This window comes from Capsicum annuum, chromosome 9 (genome assembly GCF_002878395.1).
Source record: "Capsicum annuum cultivar UCD-10X-F1 chromosome 9, UCD10Xv1.1, whole genome shotgun sequence".
In the NCBI taxonomy this organism is placed as follows: Eukaryota; Viridiplantae; Streptophyta; class Magnoliopsida; order Solanales; family Solanaceae; genus Capsicum; species Capsicum annuum.
The window spans coordinates 198,393,056-198,417,455 of NC_061119.1; the positions used below are offsets into that span (position 1 = coordinate 198,393,056).

A 24,400-nucleotide genomic window follows, 5' to 3' on the forward strand; every position below is an offset into this window, starting at 1 on the left:
GCATGATTTTTGAAAGCTATCCAGCAAAATAGTGCATTATTGTTGCATTACTGTTGTTGTTACATTGCATGGCTGTTACCTTATTTTTTAATGCCATTATTTGGCATAACTCCTACGTTTTGCATGGCTGCAATTTTCAGATATTTAACCCCCATTTCATTTGTGTTACCATTAAACACATAGTTAGTGGTGGTAGAATGTGGACATAAGTTTCATGTAACTCTTGTAACTTTTACTCTTTATTCCTCAATTACCCTACTCTTTATGTGGTGTAACTCATGTAACTCTTGAAAGCTCTAGACCTTTGATTTCCCCTTTTTACTATCATCATTCATTCTTATATTAATTGCATGGAGGACTTCCTTTTCTATTAATAGAGATGGTCTTAAGTGGTTTTGGGAGATACACATATAGATAAGAGTTCACAAAAAAGTTAGTAAAAAGAGAATTTATTAGTTGAAGGGAGGTGTTCTAGTTTGTGGAGCTTTGAACTCAACTTTTGTCCAGAATTGTTGAGTTGTTCTTTGTGAAAAGGTTGTTGTATCCTAGAGGGGATAAGTCAAGAAGATTATTGCTGGAGTAGTAAAATATTTTACTGCAGTGAGCTTGAATCTCCTTAAAGAGGGCGAGATATCCGCGTCTCAGCCCAAGAAGAAGAAAACATTCTTTTCTTTTTTCTTGAGTTGTAATTTTATTGTAATTTCAACAATAGTTAGTGCTACCTTGCCTCTTTCCCAATAGAATATAGAGTAGGGAGCGTCATCAGAGACAGTGAAGATAAGGTTCTAATTGCATTCTCCATATACCTCGGGAAAGGAACAAACAATTGGAAAGAAAGAAAGACACTTCAATATGGAATGGACTTAGCAGACGTGGAAGGTCTCCCAAAGATTATAGCAGAGGTGGATTCTAAATTATTGATAAACTGTATAACGGGAGAGACAAAAATACCATGGAACATGCATGCAGAAGTGGAAGAAATTAAGAAAGATGTCAAAAGAAGGAGAACAAGTGTGCAACACTGCTATAGGGAAGCAAACAAAGTGAAAGACAAACTTCCATCGATCAACGATGTGCACAAACAAAGTAAGATATATGCAAGCTTTCAAAGTATACCAAGATCGGGAAGAGGACTTCTACAACTAAACAGAATGAGGGTCGCATCTTTCAAAATCAAACTAATGAAGGCAACAGAGATTGAGTTTGAATCGCCATGAAAGAAAAAGTCAAGTTACTTATCTCATTAATTCACATTTGTGAATACAAAGTTAATAGAGCCTGGTATGTCAGACTCTTAATTTAGTACATGAATGATTCCTACAAAGTTGTATCCTGATTTTAAAGTTTTAATAAGAGGGTGCATTTAGATTTAAAAAAATAACTAAAATTTATCCGAGAACTATCTGTGCTTATTACTCATACAACAAAATGATCCATAAGTATATAATTAAGAACGGGCTACCACATAGCATAATCTTTTTTTTTCTCCTTGTTTAGTGTTTTTGCTTTTGCTTTTCATCATGTAATGCATCCAATTGCGAAGGATCCGGCTCCTCTCTATTTCTATTGTCTCCATTTTCCCCAAGTTCTTACTTGGATGCAGACACATGGAATGAATTAGAATGAATGGTTAAGATTTAGGAACTAAACTAAGATTTTAATCATGATATGAACAATAAATATTTTACCTATTTGCTTCCAAAATTTTAGTAATTCAATAATTATTAGAGTTATAAAATTATTTTATCCACAAATATACTTTTAAGAAAAAATTCTCTCTATTTTTATGTTTTTTTTCTACGTCGTGTTCTATTTTCATACTCACCGTCTATCTTGCAACTTCTCTTTAAGTTAATTTTTTAATTTCATTTTAATCATTAGATACTTATTCTTTAAAATTAGCTATGAGTATAAATGGTGAACTTCAATATTTTTAATAATCAAGTTTCTTTTTAGTTATGCTAATAGAATATTTTTATTATAATATCAATAATGCTCGTATTATTATAATAATTTACTAATCAAAGATTCATATTTATGAAAAAAAAAATACTGTTGTCATAATTTTCGCTTTGTCAATTTTTCTTATAGCTAATTTTTTTTTTTGGACGAAGAGGAAAAATGATAAGAGTTAAGAAATTCGAGAAAGGGAGAAATAATTAAGTTTTTAAAATGATAAGGGTGTATCTATTAATTTTTTTAACCATAGAATATTTATTTTTAATCATAGAGTATTTTTTTCTAGTTACATCATGGTTAGGGAAAAAAAGTAAGAAGAGAGAGAATTTTTTTAAAATATATTTTTGAATAAAATAATTTTGTAGTTATCATTATGGAATTACTAAAAATTTTGAAAGCAAATATATAAAATATTTATTAGTCAAATCTTAATTATTCATTTTAACTCATGTCATGTGTCTCTTATCAGAGTAGGAATTTAGGAAAAATGGAGAGAATGAAAATGGAGAGGAGCTCAATCCAATTGCGAAAATATATTTTGATTAAAAAAAAGCTTGGCGTGTTATAAATGTATTTACATTATAATTAATGTCTATCAAGATCTACTTTGATATCTCTTAGGATTTGAATCATCTATCTTTTACTCAGACTAGGAGTAAATTTTTCCTATTAATAGAAGGGTTCCTTCATTGTAAATTACCTCAAGAATCCCTCAAGAGAAATAACAAATTACTCTCTATTCTCTCTCTATTCTTCTTCTTTATTCTTTCTTATTTTATAACACATTATCAGCACGAGACTCTACCAAATAAGGTGAGATTATAAATCTAAAGATAATTTCAAGGTTAGTAATTCCTTATGTTATCTGTCTTTTTCTACTAATAATATAATTATTGTTAGATTTGAGGAAAAATAATTGGTTTGGAACCATTTATGTTTTAAATTTATTCCTTAAGAACAATATTATCAAAAGGGATGATAATATGTTGGGTTTAAGTCCCATCGAGTTATTGCCTAAGACGCCTTTATATGAATAAGACATTGAGTTTGAATCTCAATGCACCATATTGATGATATTATGATGGCTAAGGCAAAATAATGTATTTTTATAAAAAGACATCAAATTTGTCCATTGAATATGCTCCATTTCAAGAAGTGAATGTGGTAGCAATATATGATAAGTCTAAAAGATAACAATTTGCTCCATTCTTGAAGTGAATGTGGTCACAATATAGAGAAATTCTCTCAATCATATTTATGCCTCGATTTGCTCCTGAAGTAGCAATATCATGAAATATGTTGTAAGCTATCAAAATTTGATAGGCTTAAGGCACACATATATTCCATTCCTGGGGAATGAGAAGTTTATTAATGCAAACGTGCACTTGATTGTAATAGTACCATAACTTACCTCCGAATGAGGTACAATAACTGAGAAGAGTTATTTTGAAATTTTCTTTTAAAGTAGTAAATCTGAAATTTATTCATGTCCTAGTAAATCTAAAATTTACTAAAGTAAAGAACACATGTCATGGTAAAATTGGAGTTTACTACTATAATAAATAAATTTATAAGTTGAAATGAACGATTATGATATCTCGAAGATGTGCATATTAAGTATTAGACATGTATTGAAGAAATAGAAGATTCTTCAAGAATTGTTTATGTCGCTTGTTCTCATGATAAGTTGGTTGGACCAACTAATATTGGGATTGGATCCCTTAAAATCTAAAGTATAAAAGGTGAATATAGGCCTGTTCACCAGTTATGTGATATATTAAGATGCATCAATATAAGATGATCACTTGTACATTTATTGTCAACCTGCAGTTTGACATTCATAAAGTTGATTGCTCAATAAAATTGAGTTAAGAGCATAACTTTTGGATTGTTTAATCAACAAAATTCATCTTGATGATGATGGTTTGGCATTGAATGCCTTCGATAAATAGCGAGATCATTGTTAATAAGAACAAAACTTTATGTGCTGGTTTGAAATATGATATGTTGCATACAGTAGCATTTGTATGCATTAGACCAATAAATTATGATTATTTCTTCCCTTTTAATTGGTTCAAGGTCAGGAACCAACTATTTCATCTAGTAGTTTTGATGTACGATATACGATTAATGAATATGTCATGATGCACAAAGATGGATTCCTCAAAGAAGATAAAGGATGTATGTTAGTTTTCCTATCATAAGAGGAAGATTATAAGCATCTATGAAATATGTTAGGAATTATCATCAGATCCTCATTCAAACAATAATTCAAGTCACGAAAGCATCTCATATTTAAGCTGCACTACTCCTATTTTGTGTCCCTGGAGGACAAAGTCTATGTATGCGTGAAGCGTGGTAGACCAATCGATCCAAAATAAAATAATTCTTGAAAAGGATAAGGAGCAAACAATCATAATAAGAAGACAATATGCTCTTGAAGAGCCCATGACATAACACTTCATGAAACCTTATGAGAGGTTTAATTACCTAAAAATAATGAAGTGATGAGATCTCAAAATGTTATGTCGCATTTTTAACCGATAAGAAATGATATATCATGAATATCTTTGATATAATATTGGCACAATATTGTGAAAGATTATGAGGATCCGAATTCTACGTTTATTTAATCATGCTGACGTAGAAATATTTATCAAGTGACATGAATGGATGCATCTTGATAAGAATAACACTTATTTGATTTGCAGTCTATACACTTGAAAATGTCACACATATTGATATTGTCACTTGACAAAAATCTATATGAAAATCCCTAAAGGATTTAAAATGCTTGAAGCATATAAAGTTTTTGAGAAACTTGTTTATTATCCTTATAAGGGATAATTTGATGTTTTGAATATTATTGGAACTCTTGGAGAGTTTTCAAAAATATTAGATTATTTGCTGAAATGAGAAATATAATAAATTGGATTGGTTATGAAGTACCATATCTTAGTGAAAGTGATGCACTCATGTATCTTGCAAATACTACAAGGTTTGATATATCTTTTTTAATTAATTTGTTAGAAAGATTGCATTCCCGATCTTATTGGTCATGCTGATGTTGGGTACTTATCCGACCCGTATAAATCTCGATCTCAAACATGCAATGTGTTCACATGTGGGGATACTGTCATATCTTAGAGATATACAAAACAGTCTATCCAGCCACTTCATTGAACCATGCTGACATAATAGATATTCGTGATGCTAGCCAAGAATGTGTGTTTGAGGTCCATGATACATCTCATTCGAGAAAAATATTATTTGAAATGTTAAGATGTACCCACAATTTTATATGAAGATAATGCAACATGCATAGTACATCTTAAAGGAGGATTCACAAAAGGAGATATAACAAAGAACACTTCATCAAAGTTTTTATATACACATGAGCTATAAAAAAATGGTGATATTAACATGCAACAGATTCGTTCGAGTGACAATATGATTTATTTATTCACCAAGTCTCTTTCAACTGCAAGATGATGCACAAGATCGGGATGCAAAGACTCAAGGATGTTCTCATTAGAGGGAGTTAATATATGCTTTACTCCTTTTTCCTTATGAGGTTTTGTTCCACGGGTATTTTCCTTGTAAGTTTTTTAATGAGGCAGCCAAAATACGTTTTATTAGATATGTATACCCTTTTTCCTTCACTAGATTTTTTTTCAATGGATTTTTTCTAGTAAGGTTTTAACGAGACACATTATCTATCAATTAGACATTCAAGTGGAAGTGTGATAAATGTATTTATACTATAGTGAATATCTATCAATATCTAGTTGATATCTATCAGGATTTAAAGTATTTGTCTTTTAGTGAGAAACTAGGAGTAAATTTTTTATGTAAATAGAAAGGCTTCTTTCATTGTAAATCACTCCTCAAGATCCTCAATGATATAAGACACTCCTCAAAATAAATAAAGAAGTATCTTTTCTTCTCTCTATTTATTCTTGTTCTTGCTTTATATTTTCTTGCTCTTGCTTATCTTGCAAAAACTACAAGGCCCGATATAGCCTATTCTGTTAATTTGTTAGCAAGGTATACTTCTGCTCCTACTGGGAGACATCAAAATGGGATCAAACACATAATCTTATTTTATTATAAAGATTGCAGTCCCGATCTTGTTGGATATGTTAATGTTGGGTACTTATCTAATCCGTATAAAGCTCGGTCTCAAATAAGTTATGTGTTCATATGTGGGGATACTATCATATCTTGGAGATATATAAAGTAGTCTATCATAGCCACCTCATCGAACCATGCTGAGATAATATCTATTTATGAATCAAACCGAGAGTGTGTCCACAATACATCTCATTTGCAAAAAATATGGTTTGACATGTGATAAAGTACCCATGATTTTTATGAAAATTGTAATACCTCATACTTTTCCTAGCTAATTTCATCTCAAGAATGCCTAGTATTAGATTCCGAATTAAATTATGGTTAATCCATGAGGAATTTTTAAGATTTTCACTTTTAGTCATATGGAAAATTCAATAAGCTTTCCATCGATATAAGATTCGCCCAAATCCAATAAACGGGTTAGAAGTTACAACTATTTAAAGTTTCCATCGTAAAACAGGGCCATACTAGTCAGTGGTGCGCCACTCCATAAGAGGAAATGACATTTGGCAAATTCCAGTAGGGGTCCGCAATTATGGCGCATCACGCCAGGGCCTAAATTCAGAATCGTCCTTTCCCAGTGTCTTAGCGTGATTTCCTCCGTATCGCACCAAAGTTCCAGGTTGCAAAAGAAAGGGCAAATTCCATGTGTTCAAGCAATACTTGGATATGTTCATCATAGTCTTCATAGATTATATCCTGGTCTATTCCCGCAATGAGCGCGATCTTGCAGACCATCTCAGAACAGTACTTCAGACTCTCAGAGATCATCAGCTATTGGCCAAATTCAGTAAGTGCAAATTTTAGCTAAGGTTAGTAGCATTCCTTAGTCATATCATTTCTGGTGATGGAATTAGAGTAGATCCTCAAAAGATCGAAGCAGTAAGAAACTGACCCAGACCTATCTCTCCATCTTATATTAGGAGTTTCTTGGGTTTCGCTGGCTATTACCCATGGTTTGTTGAGGGATTTTCTTCTATTGCATCCCCTATGTCTAGATTGATTCAGAAGAAAGTCAAGTTTCAGTGGTCAAATCCTTACGAGAAGTATTTTCAAGAGTTAAAGGCTTGACTCACCACAGCTCTAGTCTTAGCTCTCCCAGATGGTTCAGATGGGTTCGTAGTGTATTGTGATGCATCCTTAGTAGGTTTGGGTTGTGTCCTCATGTAGCATGGTAAGGTCCTAGCCTATACCTCCAGACAGCTCAGCCGTAGTCTTTGCCTTGAAGATTTGGAGGCATTATCTATACGGTGTTCATATAGATGTATTCATAGATCATAAAAGTCTTCAGTATATCTTTTCTCAAAAAGATCTCAATCTTCAGCAGAGAAGGTGGCTAGATCTTTGAAATATTATGACATGAGTGTCGTTTATCATCCGGGCAAGGCTTAACGTAGTGGCCGACGCTCTTAGTAGACTATCCATAGGTAGTGTTTCTCATGCTGAGGACAGTAAGAAAAAGTTATCTCAGGAATTCTATCACCTTGCCAGACTAGGTGTTCGCTTAGTCAATACAGATGAGGGTGATATATGGGTTCAGAGTAGTTCAGAATTATCTCTAGTTTCTGAGGTGAAAGAAAAGCAAGATAGAGATCCTAGCCTTATCAAGTTGAAAGAGTCAGTTCAGGATTAAAAAATAGAGGTTTTCTCCTAAAGGGGAGATAGTGTTCTTCGTTGTCAGGGTCGTCTCTGTGTTCCAGGTGTAGATGACTTAAGGCAGCAAATTCTTCCAGAAGCGCATAGTGCACGCTACTCTATTCATCCAGGGGCCACAAAGATGTACCACGACTTGTGGGAAATCTATTGGTAGAGTGGGATGAAGAGAGACATTGCAAAGTTTGTGGCTAAGTGATCTACATGTCAGCAAGTTAAGATAAAGCATCAGAATCCTAGTGGGTCTATGCAGGAGTTCAGTATCCCTACTTGGAAGTGGGAAGTTGTGAACATGGACTTCGTGATGGTTTTGCCTCAAACTCGTCATCAGCATGATTCAGTCTGGGTCATTGTAGAAAGAATGACCAAATCAGCTCATTTTCTTCCAATTCATTCCTCTTATTCAGCCAAGGATTACACCAGACTCTATATCAAGAAATTGGTCATATTTCACGGTGTTCTATTGTCCATTATCTCAGATAGAGGTACTCAGTTCACCTCTCATTTTTGTAAAGCATTCCAAAAGGGTCTTGGTACCCAAGTTCATCTCAGTACAGCCTTTCATCCTCAGATAGATGGTCAAGCAGAAAGGACCATTCAGAGTTTAGAAGATATACTAAGGTTGTGTGCAATTGATTTCAAGGGAAGTTGGAATGACCACTTGCCTTTGATTGAATTTGTTGTAGTTATCAATCCAGTATTAAGATGGCTCCATTTGAAGCTCTTTACGGTAGGAGATGTAGATCTCCAATTGGTTGGTTTGAAGTTAGTGAGGCCTCAGTCATAGGTCCTGACTTGGTATTCGGCGCCTTAGACAAAGTCCAGTTGATTAGAGAAAGACTCCAGGCTACACAAAGTTGACAGAAAAGATCTCAAGTTCGAGATTGGTGAATATGTCTATCTAAAGATCTCTCCCATGAAGGGAGTGAAGTAGTTTGGTAAGAAAGGGAAACTCAGTCCCCGATATGTCGGCCCCTTCAAGGTTCTCAGTCGATTCAGCAAGGTAGCTTATGAGCTTGAATTTCCTTCAGATTTAGCCTCAGTTCATCCAGTCTTTCATGTCTCTTTGATCAAGAAGCTCATAGGTGACCCATCAGTTGTAGTCCCTATTCAGAGCATTGATGTTCAGAACACTCTTTCTTATGAAGAGATTCTAGTCAAAATTTTAGACTATCAGACTCGTAGATTGAGGAACAAAGAAGTCCCTCTAGTTAAGGTTCTTTGGCAAAATCAATCCGTCGAGGGAGCTACTTGGGTAGAAGAGGTAGCCATGCGTACCAAGTATCCTCACCTCTTCTTCACTAACTCAGATCAAGCTCAAGGTAACAATTCTCCTTAAGCTTACTCAGTTTCATGTTCGGTGTTCATCACAAACTTGGTATACAACTTTATGCTTATGTTCCCATTGGAAACTTGGTATCAAGTACCATTGCATATTCAGTCATGCACGCATGTATTAGTTCAGTTATGTAATTATGCATCAGACGTATTCTCATTGTGAGAAACTTAGTTCTTTAGAACACTCAGTCATGCATTCATGAATCAGTTACACATGCATCAGATATGCATATTCAGTATTATATGTTTATCTTGTCAGTCATGTCAGTCATGAGATCATGTTCTAGTTATTCATGTTTACTATGTACGTCAATTGTCTTTTCTTCCCTCTCAGTCAGTCTCATTCGAGGATGAATGTTCTCAAGGGGGAGATATTATAATACCCCATACTTTTCCTAGCTAATTTCATCTCAAGAATGTCTAGTATTATCTTTCAAATTGAATGATGGTTATTCCATGAGGAATTTTAAGATTTCACTTTTTGTCATGTGGGAAATTCAATAAGATTTCCATCGATATAAGATTTTCCCAAATCCGATAATCGGGTCAGAAGTTACGACTCTTTCAAGTTTCTATCGTAAAATAGCGCCATACTAGTCAGTTGCATGCCGCGCCATAAGAGGAAATGGCATTTGGCAAATTCCAGTAGAGGTCCATAATTATGGCACTTCGCACCAGGGTTCGAATTCAGAATTGTCCTTTTCCAGTATCTTAGCGTGATTTCCTCTGCGCCACACCAAAGTTCCAGGTCGTAAAAGAAGGGGAAACGCGATGGCTCCACATCGTGCCATCCCTCAGTTTCTCAATTGTTAAATTACATTGATACAGTACGATAGCGTCGCGTCGCACCAGGGGTTAAGTTTGGGAAAATTTTACTGAAATTAAATGACGCATCCAGAGTTAAAAGGGTCAACTTTCCACCCCTATTTAAGCCCTTTAACATGTTATTCAGCCACTTTTCACCCAAAATACACTCTCTTCTCTCAAAAACCTCTCAATAATAAGCTAGGGTTTTCATAGAAGATCCAATTCCAAGAACGTTTCTCCATCAATCTTCACTAAATCATGAACTAAGGTATGCGTAGTGTTCATTCATGGGCCCCTTTCGTTCATGAAGCCCAAGAATCTTGTTTCTAAGTTTAAGTTTATGGATTTCTTTATGAATTTCATGTTGGGTTTTGTAACACCCCGTACTTAATTACGTGCATTAGCCATGGTTATATGTGTTGTAGTATATGTATTGATCATAAGTTAGGTATATATGAGTTTAAGTATGAGTATTGATAATTTTGAGATGGTTTCAAGTGTATAGTTTGATTATATGTGTATAGGAATCGACTTTATTTATACCGGAATTTGCTCGTCGAAGTTCCTATGCGAAGTTTATCGAGTTAGCTTTCCAACGATATAAAGATTTCTAAAAACAGATGAGTATTGGACATAAGCGAGCATGTTCAAAATTTAAAAACGGTGGACGCAATGAACAGTAAATGTGCAGAAATTTTCTGCACACAAAAGTACTGCAGCCAAATAGGTTTTTGGGTCGACTTTAAACGATCATAACTCCTTGTAAAAAATAAACTGAGTGAGCTCGTATATATCGATGAGAAGCCATGAGAGTCTTCTTTCTAATGCAATTGGTTTCACCTAAATCCATTATCGGGGCAAAGAGTTATGGTCGATTTACTTTAGCCTATCAAAATAGTCCACCATGGACAGATTCGGATTTACTTAAATTTTAAGGGCAATATGGTCATTTTCCATCACCTCATGGACAAAAATTGGTCATTATATACATATACTTAGCCTCATATCCATCATTTATCATCCAAATTATTGAGGAATAAGAAACCCTAGCCTAAGTTCAACTCCAATTATCTTGTGATTCAACCGTAGAAAATCCAAATTGATTCCGTAGTTGTGTTCACCGTCTCGAGGGCTTCGAGGAGCACCCCTTATTTGTGCCAATAGGACTTCGAAATCAAAAGGGCCATTTTATGGTAAGGATGTAAGTTATGTTGGTGTTATTTATATGGATATGTATATATATGCATGTGAGCATAAGAAGTATGTTATTTGATTGTTGTTGAAAGATGATTGGAAATGATGTTGGATTATTCTGGTGCATGGTTGGATTATGTTGAATTATGAAGGGATTTGGTGTGATGATGTGGTATTGAAATGATGATTATATATGTATATACACATAAACCTATTGTTCAAGTTGGTTTTTGGAATGCTTTGCAAATATTGGTTGTATGGAATTATGGAAGAGAATTGTGGTGTTGGGTTGCTAATACTAGATGCCAAACGTTTCATTGTAGATAAGTGATTTGTAAATGCGGGAAGTTGTGTTGAATTGGTATCCGAATCTACAACGAGGTATGTAAAGCATACTCTAACGATATTCTTTGGGATGAAAACACCAATGTTCCATCAAGTAAGATTCCGAGGTTGTCCAAAAACATGTATTGTTCTACATTACTAACGAAGTTGTTTTCATTCTATAAAGTGTCAAAATGTTTCATTGATATACCAAAAGGCTCCTATTTCATTGTTGTGATATTGATGATTCCGAAACACATTGTTGAAGTACCAATGAGTCTTTATTACATCGTTATTGTATAGAAAGTCTATTACTTGGTTCCTATTGATGTATCATTATTCCAACGGGACTATATTGGCATGAACACTAATGTAATAATCTCAAAAGCTTTTGAACTAAGTTATTGGAAAGATCTCTTATGTGTGTTACTTGATATACGTGTGGGTGGTAGCTCAGGGGCTTAAGCCTAGCATAGCCCGATCCCAATATTTGATATGATTATAGTTGATATGTACTGGGGATAGCCTAATAGTCACAGTACGGTACAGTATTGATTATTGTTAGGTGGTTGGAGGTTCAGGAGGAGGAGGTAATGGCGAATGATAATTGTAAGGAATAAAATGAATGAATGTATACCGTTCCACAAATGTGTTTGAATTCAAGAACCCAATTCAGATTAATGATAATGTACATGATCCTAAAAGTGTTTATGAAGTGTGGTTCACTTCTATTATGATTTATTCATATCATATATGATTATTTACATATGATTATTTACAGCTTTACATACTTAGTACATATTTCGTACTGACGTCCCTCACGGGGGACCTGCATTTCATGCTGCAGGCACAGGTGCTTCAGCTCATTCATAACATAGATAGGAGCCAGGTCATACAGCTATTGTTGGTGAGCTCCAGTTTGCTTCGGAGCTTTCCGAGTCGATCCCTTATGTTTTGTTATTGTACAGGAGTCATATGTGGGCGGGGGTTTGTCCCGACCCTAGTTATGTCATGTATATCCTAGAGGCTTTGTAGACATAAGGAAGGGTAAAGTAATGGAAGTTGATATAGTGATGTTATATTTGTATATGTGGTGGCCCCAACGGCCAAGTATTATATATATATATATATATTTGTGCGTGTTGTGTTGGTACAGGTAATTAGAACCTTCTATATGCAACGAAGTGCTGTCCAAATTTTTGGTGACATGTAAGTGAAAGTACAGGTATCTGAACGGGTTCTCCCGGGCCTTCTCGGCTTCGGGTGCCAGTCCGGTCCGATGGGATTTTGGGGCGTGACAGGTTTGTTTTGTTTAAGTTGAGAATGATCAATTGAGTTCAAATCCATGTTGGGTGATCAATGTTATGTGAAATTGATATGTATGGATGTATATTCATGTGAACCTATGAATAAACACTAGATGGTGAAATTAAAGATGAATCATGATGATTAATTATTGTATAATGTCGTCTACATGTGCTATGCCTACCATGTGTTTGATTAAATGCCTAGATGAAGGAACAATGCCCAACTAGTATGATATCATGAAATCCCCATATATGTACAAGTTATGCCTATCACATGTTTTGATGGAATGCTTCTATAAATGTATTATGGATTATGATGTTAGTTATATATCCCAGTAAGTTATGCTTGGTCAGTTTTCCTTCCATCGAGTCCTGGGGGTACTTGTACCCAAAATATTAGCTTTGTGCCTAGAGCCATGTCATGTTTTCATGATACTCTCAGTCAAGCTATGAATCTTTAGACTTCAGACAGTCTTATGACTCAGGAACTCTCCATGATCTCATGAACTCAGTCAGTTGTCAAATATCAGTAATATTCCATCAGTCAACAAAATTCAGTAACTCAGTCCATATTCAATTCAGTAAATTTGTTCAGTATCTATTTAGATGGGAGTAGAAATTAGCACCGAGTGAACTCAAGGATGGAAACTCACCTGTTATATGAGGGTGTGATTCTTAGAAGCAATTTTTGCATTCCAGAACTATGTAGCCAGCATAGATTAAGATATCATAACCTGCTATATGAGGGTAGATGAGGTGTCTTAGCCTGCTATATGAGGGTTTCCACCCTTCTCACTAGAGTTACCTGTTACATTAAGGTTACTCACATGTTGTTCTTACCAATGGCACGGTATTGACACCCTTCCAATCAGAGCATAGATTGGACCCCAATTTAGCTATAATGCATCATTTAGGGCATGTCAGTTAGATGACTACCTCTTACAGTCTCAGTATCAGTCGCAGTAAAAGAATTCAGATAGTTCTTCAGAATTTAGAACGGTCAGATATAGTCAACTTAGATACAGTACAGAACTTAGCTAGTTCCATCAGATCCAGGACTGCCAGATACAGTCACTCATGTTATCAATTATTAGAATTCATACATTAGTCATGTTAGTCATCAGCATACTCATGATATCACGATTTTCAGATATAGTTACTATGTATGCATGTATGTATTCTCACGTTCATATTAGTCAATTAGCCAGTATTATTCATGCATATGAACCCCGTGCATTCAGCTTACCTCACATTCATACCAGTACATTCAAAGTACTGACGCATTTGTGCTATGGTGTCTTTTACCATAGGTTCAGAGACACGAGCTCCAGATCAGTAGTAGATTCTAGTTTCAGCAGTTAGAGTTAGAAGTGATTCCTCATTATTTGAGTACTTGATTATTCCCTATTATCTCATTAATTAGTTTATTAGTTGGAGTTAGTTGAGGACATGCCCCATTAGCTCCTTACTCAGACAGTTCAGTCAGTTAGAGGCTTTCGAGACTATCATGTTTCAGACTTCAGTATGCTCAGTTTCTTTTTGGGTATTCTATTACTCCATATAGATGTTATATCATTCAGATCATATTCAGTATTGAACCTTATGGCCTTTCAGTGCATGTTTCCACATTGTTATGTCATATTATGTAATGTACAAGTACATATATTAGTCATGGGTTAGCTTGTGGTCCTTCGGGGTCATGAGCACCGTGTAGCGTTCTGGATACCAGATTTGGGGCGTTATAAAAATAATGCAGCATGCATAGCACATCTTAATGGAGGATTCATAAAAGGAGAAATAACGAAGCACACTTCATCAAAGCTTTTCTATACATGAGCTCTAAAAGAATGGTGACATTACCGTTCAAGAAATTCATTTAAGTGGCAATGTGGCTGATTTATTCACCAAACTTCCAACTGCAATTTTCACGAAGATGGTGCATAAGATCGAGATGCAAAGGCTCAAGGATGTTCTTATTAGGGAGAGTTAATACGCGTTGTACTCTTTTTCCCTTTCAAGGTTTTGTCCCACTGGTTTTCCTTGTAAATTTTTTAACGAGGCAACCAAAATGCGTATTATTAGAGATGTGTGCTCTTATTCCTTCACTAGATTTTTTTTTCCTAATGATTTTTTCTAGTAAGGTTTTAACGAGGCACATTATCTACCAATTTGAAACTCAAGGGGGGTGGTATAAATATATTTGCATTATATTGAATGTCTATCAAGATCTACTTTGATATCTATTAGGATTTGAATCATCTGTCTTTTACTCAGACTAGGAGTAAATTTTTCCTATAAATAAAAGGGTAAATTACCCCTCAAGAATCCTTCAAGAGAAATAACAAATTACTCTTTATTCTCTCTATTCTTCTTTTTATTCTTTCTTGTTTTATAACACAGCGCTATTTGTGGATTCTACTTTAGTAAAATTATGATTCTCTTTTCCTACTTAGACCATAATGATTACTTTTTCCTAGTGGCTTATGTAACCACCAAACATGTAGGGTGAAATTATTTTATTGGAAAGTGGTATCTTATGTTTGTGATTAATTGGTATGTTTGTGATTAATTCCACTTTTATTTGCTTCCATGTAATTCACCTATGTTTGTGATTAATTAATATGTTACGTTCCAATGTCAATAAAGTGTGTGAAAAGTAGTAAATTAGAAACGCAGAAGTTAAACATAAACAAAAAAAAATAATTCTAAGCCTGCAAAAATTCATTGTGTATTCTTAAAGATTTTAATTTAATCACTGTTGCCTGAGATATTTGGATTTATTCCTCCTGGTATAGAGCGAAAAATTATTTTTTAATAACAACATTTTAAATTACATATTTTCATTGAGCTCAAAATAAAGGAGCAGATCACACTAGACAATTACATTTGTTTTGGAAACAATGCAGAATGAATGAGGAAAGTTTGCATATTTTTGGTGGTCGAAAAATTAGAGGGACTTGAATCCTTAGGATTTTTAAAGTTGATGGATTTTCCTCTTATATAAATTTTATCATTGCTAATATTGACATGTAAAACGGGACTCTATCTTTAATCTCTTCCCAACAATTAGTTCTTGAGAAGAACTATCAGACTACAAAGTGAATGATTTGATCAATGAATATTCAATTCTTTCTTCAATCTAGAATCATTCACTTGGGCCAAGCTTTCGAATTTACTGCTAACGTTTCGTATGAGTAAATTTCTCATATTGTCAATCAACTTAGGAAATTAAAATATCTAAAAATTTCATAAACCCACAACTTATGTTTCATTTATTAAAAAAAATCTCATCTCCCTAAACATATTATATTTATCCCACTTTTTAACTTTCTCTCTCCTAAATTACATATACATAGAAATCTTTTTTTACTTTCACTCTTTCTGATTTACTTTTACCCTTTCTCCCCCAAAAAATAAGGCTACAGTCAAGGGACGGTTTTCAAGTTTGAAATCAACTGAGTCCAACTCCTAGTCAACTGTATTTAATTTCAACTTAATCTTCTTCAGTTTCAACTAAATCTTCTTTAACATTCTCAATTTTTAAGATCTAAGGATTATTAATTTTTTTTTCATTACATAGTAGAAATTTTTGAGATTTTTCAAAGAAGATATTGTTACATGCTTTGATTAACTAATTTTTTGGGTTTCTACTTTACCAAATTATAATTTGATTATCTGCATTATTCTTTTTTTTTAAATCGTCTATTTGAAGTACTAAATTAACAACTTAGTACTTAATTAATGGAGTATTCTCCTTCGTTTAGTTTAGGATTAATTCGGTTAGTGCATACCGAAATAACAAATTCGGTAGTTGGTTTCGTTCCCAGATATTTGATCACTAGGAACCTAATTTTGATGAAAACAGATCAAAAGATAGTAACGACCCCATCAAGATGAAAAAGATTATCAAAGCATCCACTTCAAAGTCAAAAAAAAAATTGTATAATCCTCAAAAAAATTCAAAAAAAATGACAATTAACGGCCTCGTTTACCAAAGGTATTTCCTCTACTTTTATTTTTTGTTACGGGAATATTGTATCTTTTTAAGTAATTGGAGTTTTAAAAACTGTTAATTAACTGTCTGTGATTGTCTGTTATTATGGAGTTTTGGGGGTTTTTCATAAGTTTGAAGTTATGTGTAGAAACTGAATGTCCAAATACAAAATTACTCTATGTATATATTCTGCATATACATACTTGTTGATGCTTTTGGATTGAATACAATGATATTTGTAGTTCATATACATATGTGGTTACTGATTGTATCTATTAGTAAGTATGTATGTGCTGTACACATACATTATTCCTTTCATGTTGTTGAAAATATACATAAATTTTATTTTGTGTACTGCGTGTTTGAGACACTGGCTATTACATATGTATATGTAAAATATATACATATGAGTTCTGTTTTATGTTTTGTTGTGTACTGAGTGTTTGAGGTAATGGATATTACATATGTATATGTAAAACATATACATAAGAGTTCTGTTTTGTGTTTTGTTGTGTACTGTGTGTTTGAGGTAATGGATATATATATATATATAATACATATACATATACTCCCATATGTTTGAGGCTATGAACAGTACCTATGTATATTTCTAACATATACATGGCTTATGATATGTTGTTAGATGTGTAATGAAATGCCTTGTTTGTATACATCATTTTTAATGTATTGTCTACATATGAGTCTATGTGTTAGATGTTGTTAGATGTGTAACGAAATCACTAGTTGTTGTGTACAACATGTATTTTGATCATATAGGTTCACATATGATGTCTTCTTCATTTTCAATAGGGTATGAAATACCGAATAAAAAATATCCCCTCGCATTCGTTGCATTTCGATAGTTATTGCAATATTGATAAAAAATGGCTAGTTGCATTTCATTTTATTTGAGTATGTGGAAAACATTACGCAACAAGAATGTGACAATTTGTAAGTAATCTTTATATAAGTTTTTTATGATCTATTTATTTAAGATGTGTTGTAGATAGAGGTGACAATTTCAGCCCATATTTATGAAAAGAGTCCATTTAACCCATATTTATTAAATTGGATCACTCACATTTCAAATGGGTAAATATGGACTTCAACTCATTTTAAAAGCTCATACAAATATGGACAAAATAGGTAAAATATGAGTACCCATTTAAACACAGAGATCACCCACCTATGCTTTAAATTTCATTTTTTCTTCTTCTTTTCTAGTTTCTTCTTTTTTTTTCTTTCTATTTTCCTTTAATTTACTTTTTTTACTTTTGCATTTTGTTTTTTCATTTTTTACTCGTCTCTTATAATTTCTTTTTTTTCTTTCTCATCTTTTCATCTATTTTTTTAATTTCATTTTCTTTGAATTTTTTTTTCATTTTCTCCTTTTTCATTCTTATTTCATCATTCGTATTCGCTTGAGACCTACATGGGTTAATAAATATAAACTTCCCATTTAGCCTATACAATTCAAAGCATCTCTTATCAATTAAATATAATCTATATATAGTCTCTCCCTTTTATTATTATTTTTTTCTCTTTTTCTTCTTTCCTTTTTCCTTTAATTTACTATTTTTTTCTTTCTTTTTTCCTTTAATTTACTTTTTTAATATTTTTTTCACTTATTTTTTACTCGTTTCTTACATTTTTTTTCTTTCTTATTTTTCATCAATTTTTTTATTTTTTAATTTTATTTATTTTTTCTTCGCATTTTTTTTTTGTATTTTCATTTCCACCTTTTTCATTCTTGGTTCGTCATTTTTGTCATTTTTCTTCTTTTTTTTTATATTCTTTTCCTCATTTTTTTTCATTTCATTTTATATTTTATATTTTTTTTTACTTTAAATTTATTTGTATCATACTATAATTTCTAATAAATTTATTATTTGAATTTGTATTGTTCAATTTATATCAATAAAATATAATTTGTATCAATATATATAAAATATAAGTGTGAATTATATAAAATATATATGACGGTGCAAACTATAAAATACAAATATTAGCTTGAAGTCTAAAAAACAAATACAAATATACAATTGTATTAAGTAGGCTCGGTCCATCTTTATTCCATTTCATATATGGCTGAGGATCCACATAGCCTTCGATTTATGGGAAAGTCCAGCTTCAAATCCGACTTCTAACTCCCTCATCTTAGAGTTCTCGTTAGAGAAGAAGTAAGGCACGAAGCGAGGAGCTCAAGGTAAGGCAAGGCAGGAAGTACGTAGAAACCTTGATTTGTGTACTTCTTGCGGTTGCTAAAGATATTTGGTTTGACGAATTTAATTCCAAGATCTTTCTGGATACTATCTCTGTATCTGTTCATTATGTGGATTCCACTTGAGTATACTTACAAAAATTATAAATGTTGGACGAATATAAACCAATATGCGCTTATGGTATTTTCATTATCATAAAAAAATAATAAAGAAAAAAAGAAGAAAGTGAGGTAGAAGTTAGAGATAGAAGATAGAGAAAAATCGTAAAGAAAATATTGAAGAAAAAAATACAAAAAAAATCAAAAAGAAAAAATAATGAAAAAGGAAAAAGAAAAAAAATGATGATGAATACAAATATTCTGAATGGTTATGATATCTCAGTCATCATTCATAATTTGTACTCGACTTAATCATGTTCTTCGAAAATAAAAAAAATATAAACTATAAAATAAAACCAAAAAGGAAAAAAATAAGAGAAAGAAGTAAAAGAAAAAAAACTAGAAAAAAAGGAAACTAAAAAGGGAAAAAGAAAGAGAAGCAAAGGGTAGACATAGAAGAGAGAAAAAAAAGAGAATGAAAAAAAAAAAAACTAGAGGCTATATATAGAATAGAGAGAGAAAAAAACTAAAAAGAAAAAACTTTTAAAAAAAGCAACGAGAAAAAGTCAAATTGATATGATATAGAAGTTTAAAGTTTTTGATTTTAGGAGATAAAGTGGGTTGAAACCATTTTTACCCAATCCATATTTGACCAAATCCATATTTACCATATTTATATGGTTGGATTGCAATCCAAACCATTTTTGCTCGATCCATATTTAACCCATCCAAATCCAATCCAATCCGCCCATTTTCCACCCCTAGTTGTAGAAAATAACGGGTTTGTTTTTATGCATTGAAGGGACTATGGAGTCTTTGTTGCTGAGTATGCAGAATACCTAAGTGAAAGAATGTCCGTCCCTTCAATTGATTTTAAAGCAGAATACCTTCGGATGCGATACATGTCACTTCTTCAAAAGTACAGTCTTCGAAAAGCAAAGAAGGATTATGTTAGTGAGAATGAACACCCACTAAGACCAAGGCCAAAAACACACCCACTTACAGATAAAAAGGCAACAGTTAGCATTGAGTAGGCTGTCAAATGATAATGGTTTACAGATTTTACTTATATGAATTTGTTAGGAATGTTGCATTTTAAACTTATTTAGATGTTTTGTTTTTACAGTTCTGTTATAACGCTTTTTAACTTATGTTTATGAATTATTGGTAAAAATATTTCGGCGTGATTATTGTATTTTGTACATGATTTTTTGATGTATTTGTATGTGTGAACTAGTCTATATATACATAGAATTATTGTCTCTCCAAAATAGATTTTCGTATTTTTTTTGTTTGTGTGTATATGCATACATATACATATGTTTACACGTTGATAAGGCTAATCAGATGAATAGTTTTCGAGAAGTTTGAAAAAGTCCAGCAATGCAGATTTTTGACTGTGTGTATATGTGATCATCATATACATAATATTTCTATGTTAATAACACATTCATTTTTATATGTCTAATATACACAACATTTATGCATATAGTTTATTTGCATAGTATTATTGTATCCCTTATATCTATTAGATGTTCATTAGTATGCATGTATAGGTCCACATATACATAGGATTACAACTTTATATACATAAACAAATGAAAACTTTTCAACAAAATAATAAAAATAGCTATACAATAAATACTTTTAAATGAGTGTATATGTCTTCATATACATGACATTTGAGTATAGAAAACACAATCATTATTTTGACATAACTTGATTCATTCAAACATAACATGTAAACAAAGAAGTTTTACTGTAATTTCTTTTTTTTTCTTTCATACTATTTTGTGATTCATATTAAAATCTTAAATTTTGTATCCGTATATATATAGATAGATAGAATATTTTGTCATCTACAATTACTATAAATATATTAAGTATATATATAAACATTTACATATAAATTTTCTTAACTTTTTATAAATAAACAAGCATGAAGTCATTATCTCAACAAACAAATACATCAAAAAAATGGTAAACTAGTTATCCCAGGAAACACATACACAACACAAATGAAAAAAATACATTAAAGAAAATGATAAACTGAAGAAAACTCTTATTTATTTTAATATTAAAATAACAAACTAAAATTGTTCAGTGAAGTCATTACTTAAAAATGAATAACGATAATCCAGTGATTAATCTTCAAGAGTATGCACTACAAGAAAAAGGTCTATTTAAGACCAACATTTAGAGACGAATCAATAATTTGGTCTCTAAAAGTATACTTATTAGGACGAGATTAAATTTCGATCCCTAATAGTGCATTTTTGGGGAAGGAATAAAATCTGGTCCTAAAAAAATTATTAACTGGTCCCTATTAATAATTTAGAGAAAAGTACCACTAAATTATTATAATATTATAAAATTTTTAATAAAAATAATCTATGCTAATCAAACTTATGGCGCTAAAAAGGAAAAAATTCTCTGTACTCTCCAATATCACGCCCTAGCTATTGTTGCTCAAAATTTCCATCGGCTGTTCTTCAATATCACGCCCTAGCTATTATTGCTTAAAATTTCCATCAACAATTTTCTCATTGAACGCTATCGGCAATGATTCCATCAAGTTTGTTCAACACTGTGGTGACCCATACGAAAAGAGACGTCGCTTCTTGCTCCATCATTGGCAACCCTCCTTCCTATTTCACTTGGTAACATCTCCATTCTCTTTATCTTACTTGACCTGTACAATCTTCCGTAGGCCAGTCAAACCTATAACTTGATGTTAGAATTTGACCTGAATTGGTTGATGAAATATTCCTAACCTGTTTTTAGAAAAGTCTCATCCACTTTGGACTCCGTCTTTGATTATTGATAAGTATAGTACTCCTATTTCTTTTATTTTTTAGTAAAAGCAGCAGAAGTGATGGATGGTTGTGGAAAGAATATTGAAGGGCTATCCTAGTTTATTCAATAAAAGGAAAGTGTAGGATTAGGGATGAAATTTTCATGGAAAGAATGGAGCCTTGTGCTGATTGAATACCTTATTTATTGACAAAAGTGAAATCGCTTTTAAATTATTTTTATTTGTATGCATATTAGGGGTTGAGCACATATCAATGGCATTTGTAAGTTATGTCTAATCTCTCTTATGCATTCCTAAATCTATTTTATTTCCAATCACAACTTTCATTATCGGTATAATTTCTCATCTCTCTGTAAAGACAAAAGTAAAGCTTTTTGTTCACCATTAAGGAAAAAATGAAAATTCAGTCAATAGTTATCACTATCAAGGAGTCAAAAAGTTGTCTCAGAGGTTTGTGCTTATTCCATTTGCCTCTGATGGTTTAGTTGAAGGCTTTTATGACTCGGATGCTTATAATCCTACTGAGGGTGAGTTTATTATGGGACATCAACTTCACCCCGAGCAAAAGAGGAAATACGATAGTGATGAATTTGATTATCTTGGATGTACAATTGTTTATTAGGTAATTAGATGTCAAAATCATTATTAAAAGAAGTTGTTATATATAAGACTATTAGTATTAAATATCTTAATTTTACACTATGTTGAATGTGATTTTGACAGGAGTTTGTGAAGGCAGTAGTTGCTTATCAGAAGTAACAAAATAGCTCAACAACAGTTCAAAAGCCTTTGAAGCTTAATCAAGAAATAGAGAAGTAGAGAAAAATTATAGTTAGAAGTTTTTCCCTTTCTAGAGATTTATACGAGAAAGGTCGTTCAATTCAGCCATCTAAAACTTTAGACTTAGATGTAGGAGCAGAATTTCTAGAGGTACATGACTAATTTTGAACCTACTGACTTCATCCATCGTATTCACCGTAACTAATAACTATTATATTTTTTTTGCAGTGTAACATAATATTGAGTTTGAAACAAGAGACAAGATTAATGCAAATAAGAGAAACAGTAAGGAATACATCATCCTATTTGTAGAAACTGAAAATGAATGAGGAAAAAGAGGGGTTGACTAGGAAAGTAATAGGAAAAATGACAATAGAATAACTATCTGATCTAAATTCATTTTACAATATGATGGGACAGATATATTCAAAAGTCTTGGAGAGAAAATTACAGGACCTTATGAGCCTTGATAAGGAGTTTTGATCTTTCTGCACGGGTTTTTTGCTTTAAATTAATTTTTATTTGTTGTCGAGCTCATGTAGCACTTTGTATTCTTTGTAAAGTCAAGTGAATGAAAAGGTTTTTTCTTTTTTTTTTCGGATCAAATCACGTGAATGGGTATGGTCCTTTTCTGTTATCAAAATTGAAAGTAGGGTTGTTTGCAAGGTGATTGAGTTTTTGCTGTTGTTGTTACTGTACACTTTTCAGAAACTAACTTGAGTGGAACTGCATTCTTCTCTTTCATGATATCTCTTGCTTGCTACTTCCTACTTGTTAGAAAGTGCAGCCAACTCTAGCAAGTGAATAAGTGCGATGAGTGCATGATATATTGATTGATAACTACCTACACCAACTATATTCGTTTGAGGGATGATTGGTGTATGGATAATTAGTGATTTCTAGTCCTTAAAGGTGATTATTTAGCAGTAAAACGAAAATGACATGTATTGTTTTGAATGGTAGGGCGGATTCATGTAACATAGGTTTATAATTAAGGCATGGTCCCTTGATGTATGAGTGGATAGAAATACAATTAACATGATGAACTTCTCAACTGTTTTTTTGATGAACATAAAAAATAAGGCAACTTGAACTACTACATAAAAGGAATTTGAAATTTTGTCGTGGTAATATTCATTATCCAAAATTATGTGATCTTATCTATTTCCCTCCCTGGACATATACTATAGTTTTTTTGAGTACATAAATTAGTGAATTTCCTTAGAACTATTTGTGAAAAAACAACCTTTAGCTTTCATTTTATAGTGTTAAGAGACTCAAAAGAGATGAAATCCTCTATACTTGTTGTCCCTTAATAAACTCCTAAATTGAGTGGAGCATAGTCATAAATTGCAAGTACTTTTGGTAAAAGCTTACAAGCTGCATATTGTTATAATCTATTATTTTAGCTATAATTGTGTAAGAGGCTTTGCTGTTCCAGTGTCTTGCATGAATTTGGCATAAATACAGTCTATCAATTCGTCTTCCAAGATCAATGTACTTCAAAATCCATCTATTTTCTTATCTTTAGTTTTAGATTTGATTTTGATGAATTCAGAAAACTTGTTGTTTCTATGGTTGCTTGCAGGCTGTACTAGATTTCATTGGTGTTTCGATATGGAAAATGGTTGTGGAACCATGCAATATGTCACAGATTTATCAAAATCTTCCAAAGAAGTCTGAGAATGGCCATGTTAATCTTACAAATTGTGCTAGTAGTGATAGTGAGAGTAGTGATGGTGAAGAGCATGATGACTCAATTATTATTCACGTGG

The 24,400-nt window shown here is 32.5% G+C and overlaps 1 pseudogene; it reads left to right on the forward strand.

Moving 5' to 3' along the window:
- The first annotated feature begins 857 nt into the window (after positions 1-857).
- LOC124887173 lies at positions 858-23,108 on the forward strand (annotated as a pseudogene).
- Positions 23,109-24,400: the final 1,292 nt, after the last annotated feature.